This window comes from Triticum urartu, chromosome 3 (assembly GCF_003073215.2).
Source record: "Triticum urartu cultivar G1812 chromosome 3, Tu2.1, whole genome shotgun sequence".
NCBI classification, from domain to species: Eukaryota; Viridiplantae; Streptophyta; class Magnoliopsida; order Poales; family Poaceae; genus Triticum; species Triticum urartu.
In genome coordinates, this window is record NC_053024.1 from 439,505,588 (window position 1) to 439,513,433 (window position 7,846).

Genomic DNA, 7,846 nt, shown 5'->3' on the forward strand with positions numbered 1-7,846 from the left:
TGAATGCTGTCTTGGGAATATCTTCTTCACGAATGCGAATCTGGTGATAACCCATACGGAGATCAAGCTTGGAGAATACTTGAGCACCTTTGAGTTTTTCGAACAGCTCATTGATGTTGGGAAGTGGATATTTGTTCTTGATGGTCTTCTTGTTCACTGGACGGTAATCAACACAAAGTCGGTCCGTTCCGTCCTTCTTCTTCACAAAAAGAACACCACAACCCCACGGAGAAGAACTAGGCCGGATGAGACCCATTTTTTCTTGCATATCGAGTTTCTTCTTCAGCTCCTTCAACTCTTCAGGTCCGAGCTTGTAAGGACGCTTGCACACAGGTTCCGTACCAGGCTCAAGATCAATAACGAATTCAACTGGCCGGTGCGGAGGCATTCCTGGGAGCTCTTCTGGAAAAACGTCTTGATATTCGCAAACGACTGGAATTTGAGAGATGGCATCCAATTCACCCTTCTCATTGAGAGAAAACAGACGGATGGTATCCTCACGAGCGGCAAAGACAATTACATCCTCAGACGAATGAGTCAATTGAATCTGCCTGGCTGCACAATCAAGCTGAGCCTTGTGCTTAGAAAGCCAATCCATTCCGAGAATAAGATCAATATCTGAGTTACCAAGAACCACCGGAGAAGAGAGAAACTTGTAATCACCCAATGTGATAAAGATATCGGGAGCAACCAAACTAGAAGTCAAAAGCTTGCCGGGAGAAACAACTTGCATGACTTTGGGCATAATCTCGGTATCAACATTGTGCTTCGATGCAAATGGGCATGAGAAAAAGGAATGCGATGCACCAGTGTAAAAAAAGAACTTTTGCAGGAACATCGTTAATAGGAAGGTTACCCATGATCACATCTGACGAGTCCTCTGTCTGAGCTACATTCATCAAATTGACCTTGGCATGCTTGGGGTTATGCTTGACCACAGCTATACTTGTCAATCTGACAGGAGGAGGAGGAAGACGCCTCTGGTTGAGACACTTGTTGGCATAGTGACCCTTCTGTTGGCACTTGTTGCACGTGACCTCTGAAAGCGGACGGTGATATGGAGCACTCAATCTTGGAGCTTGAGACAAAGTCTTGTTCTGAAAGCCAGGGTTGGGTGGGTGGGAAGAACCACTACCACCTTTGCTCTTCTGCTGATACGGCTGACGAAACGGAGGAGGAGGAAGCCAAAACTTCTGCTGCTTGGCCACTTGAGTAGAGGAAGAAGGAGTAACATCTCTGACTCGCTTCTTGGAAGCATCACACCTCAACTGAGCAGCCTCTTGCTTCAGTGCCATGTTGTAGAACTCATCGTACCTCAAGGGCTCAAAGAGGACAAGAGCGAGCTGAATTTCTTCTCTGAGACCACCCCTGAACTGATATATCATGCTCTTCTCATCAGGGACGTCCTGCTTGGCAAAGCGGGCGAGCTTCTGGAACAACTTGTTGTAGTCATAGACAGACAAAGGGCCTTGCTTTAGATTGCGGAATTCCTCACGCTTGCTTTCAACCACGCTCTGCGGAATATGATGAGCTCGGAAATCTCGACGGAAATCATCCCAAGTGATAACACGTCCACCTCTGGAATCCTTGTACTGCTGGAACCATTCTGCAGCTTGATCTTTGAGTTGGAAGGAAGCGAACTTGACAAAGTCCTCAGGCCTGACATTACTGCACTCGAAATGCTTACACAGATCCACAAGCCAATCGTCAGCATCGGTTGCCTCAACACAATTGCTGAAAGTCTTTGGCCCGTTAGCAAGGAACTGGTTGAGTGTAGCAAAGTGACTCTGATTGCTGCCTTGATTCCCTTGACTGCCTTGATTGCGCTCTTGAAGAATTTGCATGATCAGCTGTGTGTTTGCATTGGTTGGGGCCATCACAGCTTGCCATGCCTCTGGAGGAGGTGGAGGAGGTGGCGGATCAGGATTCGGAGTCGTGCGCGTTGGAGGAGCCATCCTGAAGAGGGTGACCACCATTAGCACATAGATAGATAAATATTGAAGCTGAATCCAACGGAATGAAAATTGCAACATATAGTCTTCACATCCGAAAATGAACGAATGCATTCCTCTTGAAATGGTCACATATCCATAAATTGAGAAGCCACGTAGAATTAAGGTAGAGAAATAAATCAACAAGGTACGGATCAAGAATGAATAATCGTAAGAAATCCCAATCTCAAACCAATATCCATGGAAGAAAAACTAGAGCTACTAGAATTCCCACCTATGAAACTCCCGAACCTTTCCGGTTATGCAATCAGGTGTTGGGGATACATGGGAAGCATAATATCTCACCCAAACTAGCAAATCCTACATCCAGCTGTATCCATCCTTCAACACATAATCAAGAAACCTTCAGAAACCATCTACCTCAACCTTCGAAAAGCATCCGTTATACAAGTTATGGCGATACTCCCGAACTCCCGCCCCAGTACTGGGTGGCGTCGAGGTTATCTCACCAACGAACTGCATAAAAGAGATTTTCGATGTCGGCGTACTAGACTCAGGTATTCCAGAACTGTAACGATAAAATTATGATGACAACACCTCAGAGCTCAACTCCCCGGGACACTTCCACTAAACCCCTGACAGGAGGCACCAAGTCAATGTTCTCATCATAAAACCATCGGAACGATTCCAAGATACCCGCGTGATCCTAAATTTTTTTAGTGAAATTTGAGAAGAGAAGAGTTAAAACTCTACGTCAGGATGCCTTACCAGAGCGATGAGGAGACTGGGAAGTAAAAAGAATTCCTAAACTCTCCGATATATAATTCCTAAATGACTCAAAACATTTTTTCTAGACACAACTCGGCCGCTAAAAACGATCAAGCAATGGGGCTCCTAAGGTCGGGGAAGGCTCAGATTACCAACTTGTAACACCCTCGATGCGACTATAGCTCCCACGTGTCGAGGCACGACTTAGAGACATAATCGCATTGAAGGCATATGTCGCAAGTTAGGCAATCTTCACAACATCCCATGTAATATGAATAATAAAGGGGAGATAACATAGTTGGCTTACACTCGCCACGTCAATCAAGTACATAAATAACATTAAATCATCCAAACACTCATGGCCCGACTACGGCGCCAAAATAAAAGAGAACCCAACATGCGACACGGTCCCAATCACCCCCAACTGGGCACCACTACTGATCATCGGGAAAGGAAACGTAGTATCATTGAGAGTCTTCGTTGAACTCCCACTTGAGCTCATACGCGTCTCCTGGGGCGGAATCATCAGGCCCTGCATCTGGGGTAATAGTAATCTGTGAGCCACAGGGACTCAGCTATCTCGCACCCTCGCGATCAAGACTATTTAAGCTTATAGGTAAGGCAAGGTAAAATATGAGTGGAGTTGCAGCAAGCGACTAGCAAATATGGTGGCTAACTTATCCGCAAAAGAGAGCGAGAAGAGGAGGCAAAGCACGAGCGAGAAGCTAGAGAACAACCTGCGCAAACATTACTCCAACACCGTGTCCACTTCCCGGACTCCGCCAAGAAGAGGCCATCACGGTAACACACTCAGTTGATTCATTTTAATTTAATTAAGGTTCAAGTTATCTACAACCGTACATTAACAAATTCCCATCTGCCCATAACCGCGGGCACGACTTTCGAAAGTTCAATCCCTGCAGGGGAGTCCCAACTTAGCCCATGACAAGCTCTCACGGTCAACGAAGGAATAGACCTCCTCCCAAGACGTTCCGATCAGACTCGGTATCTCGGTAACTCAAGACACTTCAACAGGTTAAAACAAGACCAGCAACACCGCCCGAATGTGCCGACAAATCCCGATAGGAGCTGCACATATCTCTTTCTCAGGGCACACTCAGATGAGACATCCTACGAGTAAAACCAACCCTCGAGTTGCCCCGAGGTGGCCCCGCAGTCTACTCGGTCGGACCAACACTCAGAGGAGCACTGGCCCAGGGGGGTTAAAATAAGATGACCCTTGGGCTCCGGTAACCCAATGGAAAAAGAGGCTAGGTGGCGAATGGTAAGACCAATGTTGGGCATTGCTGGAAAAGCTTTAATCAAGGTGAACTATCAAGGGGTTCCCATTATAACCCAACCGCGTAAGGAACGCAAAATCCGGGAACATAACACCGATATGACGGAAACTAGGGCGGCAAGAGTGGAACAAAACACTAGGAAAGAGGCCGAGCCTTCCACCCTTTACCAAGTATATAGATGCATTAAGATAACATAGCAATATAATGATATCCCAACAACTAAATAAAGGTTCCAACAAGGAACGGCCTCCAATCTTCACCTGCAACTAGCACGCTATAAGAGGGGCTGAGCAAAGCGGTAACATAGCCAATCAACGGTTTGCTAGGATAATGGTGGGTTAGAGGTTTGACATGGCAATTTAGGAGGCTTGCAAGCAAGTGGTAGGCATCGTAGCAATGGCATAGCAAAAGAGCGAGCAAACTAGCATAGCAAAGATAGTAGTGATTTCGAGGGTATGATCATCTTGCCTGCACAGTTGTCAGAGTTGACTAGATCCTCAAAAGCAAACTCATCGGGCTCCTCGTTAGCGAACTCGTCTCCCGGCTCTACCCAAACAAGACAAAAAAGCAACAAGGATACAATCAACCATGTGCAAGAACAAGTAATATGATGAAATGATGATATGCTATGCGGAATGCGATGCGGGATGCAAAATGCAAGATATGACAGGAAATGCATGAACCTGGCCTCAACTTGGAATTCCAAGGGTGCCACTGGAAAGATGGGATGAAATCTCTTGAAAACGATATAAAGAACGCCGGAATCGGAGTTACGGTTTGGAAATGGCAAGCGTTTCAAAAACGACACCGGTCTGCGATTTACAGCAAGTAGGCATCTAAATGCAATGAAATGAACATGCTACAGCACCCAAACATGACAACAAAATACATGGCAGGGATGCACACAAGATGCTTAACAAAAGTCTAGCACTGAGCTACGGCCAATTCATCCATTAACAGGTTCAAACAAGCATGGCAAAAACGCAAACGGAAACAGATCTCAGACTTAGTGAAATTAACACTTGTCTGGAATTTCAGATCATATAGCCCTCTTCGGATGGATAGAGCACACGAACGTCCCTTAGTGACCTTGAGCCAAAAGGGATCACAAAATATACTAACAAGCACATGAACGTAGCAAAAACATAATTAGTTTTCAGACTTTGTGAAAACTGGGACATGCTGAAATATAACTCACGAAGGCATGTTTACGAGCTCGATGCACTCACCACGGTGCAAGTCATGGCAAGACAAGCATACATCCATCAAGAAGGCACAAAATACAAGCTAGAAATGGCAAGAACAATGGCATAGCATGCACGGGTCAACTACAATAACATCGGCAAAATCGCAAACAAGTTGACGATCTGCCCAGATTCACAACGAAGCAAAAGTAGAGCTCGATTGACTCAAGCTAGGGTGCTCCATAATTGCAAACAAAGACATGGATGGATAGAGCACTACAATATTAACAAAACTCCCTTATCATCCTTAAAAGAGGCACGGATCACTAGGAAACAATAAGAACATATGGCATCGTGAACTAAACAATCCCAGGACTTGGTGAAATCACTAAGTCCCTGAAAACAGATTTACCGGGTGCCTCACTTTGCAAGCTTGCACAAGTCACCACACACATCACAAAAATGCATGGGTTGCATCTCTGGAAAGATAACAAAACCCTTAACAAAACATATGTAGGAATCACAGGCATATCATCCACACAACAATCATGGCAAAAATGACAAAAGTCTAAGATGAATTGGCAGATCTGACAATTAACTCACGAAGCCTCCTTCTAACAGCATTTCGGGCATCAATATGAACTCAAATGAAAATGATGCAATGGAATGAAATGATGTACTCATCGAGGCGAACATTTTGATATGCTATATGCCCAAATCGGAGCTACGGATGCGGAGATATCACAGGTCAAAGATTGCATAAAAAATTAGGGTTCGGAGTGAAAAGTCAACCCGAAACTCAGATCTGGATCTGGCATGGATTACGAGGATGGCCGCCGTTACTGTTCACCAGGGTACTCGCTGGAGACGGAGGAAGCCGGCCGGAGCTTGGGGAGGCGGCGAGGTGGCCGGGGTGGAGCCCAACTCCGCCGGCGATGGCGCGGTCGACGAGGCGGCGGGGAGAGCGGGGCCGGCTCGGGCGGCGGCCGGCGACGAGGTGGTCCGGGGCGGAGCTTGCCCCGGCCGGAAATGGTGCGGCGGCGGCGGGCTTCGAAGGCGGCGGGGCTCGAGCACCCGGGGCTGGAGAAGACGAGGCGGGGAGGAGGCACGGTGCTCTGGCCCGAGGGGCGGAGAGGCGGGCCCGCTCCGGGCCTGGCGGCGGTCATGTGGTCCGCCCGCGCCACGTGGTGCGCCCCGGTAGGCGGCGGCGATGTTGTCCAGGGGGGTCGGACGTGTCCGGCGCGCGAGATCTGATTTTTTTTAGGGTTTGGGAGAGGGGATCTGGGAATTTTTGGAGGGGGTGTATATATAGGCATAGGGGGAGCTAGGAGAGTCCAAATGAGGTGCGGTTTTCGGCCACGCGATCGTGATCGAACGATCTAGATGATGGAGCAGAGTTTGGTGGGTTTTGGGCCAAATTGGAGGGGTGTTGGGCTGCAACACACACGAGGCCTTTTCGGTCCCTCGGTTAACCGTTGGAGTATCAAACGAAGTCCAAATGATACGAAACTTGACAGGCGGTCTACCGGTAGTAAACCAAGGCCGCTTGGCAAGTCTCGGTCTAATCCGGAAATGTTTAATCCCCACACACGAAAGAAAGCTAGAAAAGACCACCGGAGGAGAACGAAGCGCCGGAATGCAAAACGGACAACGGGGAAAATGCTCGAATGCATGAGATGAACACGTATGCAAATGAAATGCACATGATGACATGATATGAGATGCATGACAAAGACAACAACACACGGAGACAAAAACCCGAACCCGAGGAAAATAAATATAAGTTAACGCCGGAAACGGCAAGAGTTGGAGTACAAATTGGGAAAGTTACATCCGGGGTGTTACACAGGTGCACCCCCTACCTCATGGCCTCCTCTTTTCTTTCTTGACGTAGGGTCCAAGTCTCCCGGATCATAATCTTCCTAAAAATCACGTTCCCGAAGGTTTCATTCCGTTTGGACTCCGTTTGATATTCCTTTTCTTCGAAACCCAAAAACAGGCAAAAAACAGCAATTCTGGGCTGGGCCTCCGGTTAATAGGTTACTCCCAAAAATAATATAAAAGTGGATAATAAAGCCCAGTATTGTCCAAAACAGTAGATAATATAGCATGAAGCAATCAAAAATTATAGATACGTTGGAGACGTATCAGTTAGTAGGTTAGTCCCAAAAATAATATAAAGGTGTATAATAAAGCCCATTAAACATACAAAATAGATAATATAATAGCATGGAACAATAAAAAATTATAGATACGTTGGAGATGTATCAGGCTCTCTATTTGTTGTTGCTTCCCTTCAATCATAAGAGCCTTGTCTACCAATTCCTGGTATTTAGCGAATGTCGCTACCATCAACTGCATACTCATCTCATCGATCAACCCTTCTATAAACTTCTCCTGCTTCGCGGCATCGGTGGCCACATCATCCGGGGCATAGCGAGCTAACTTACTAAACTCATCCACATACTGCCCCACAGTACGATTTCCCTGGCGTAAGTTGTGAAACTCACGCTTCTTCATGGTCATAGCTCCAGTTGAGACATGTGCAGTGCGGAATGCTTGCTGAAACTGATCCCAAGTGACATTGGCTATAGGGAAAGTGGTTGTGTAATTATCCCACCATGAGGCTGCGGGTCCATCC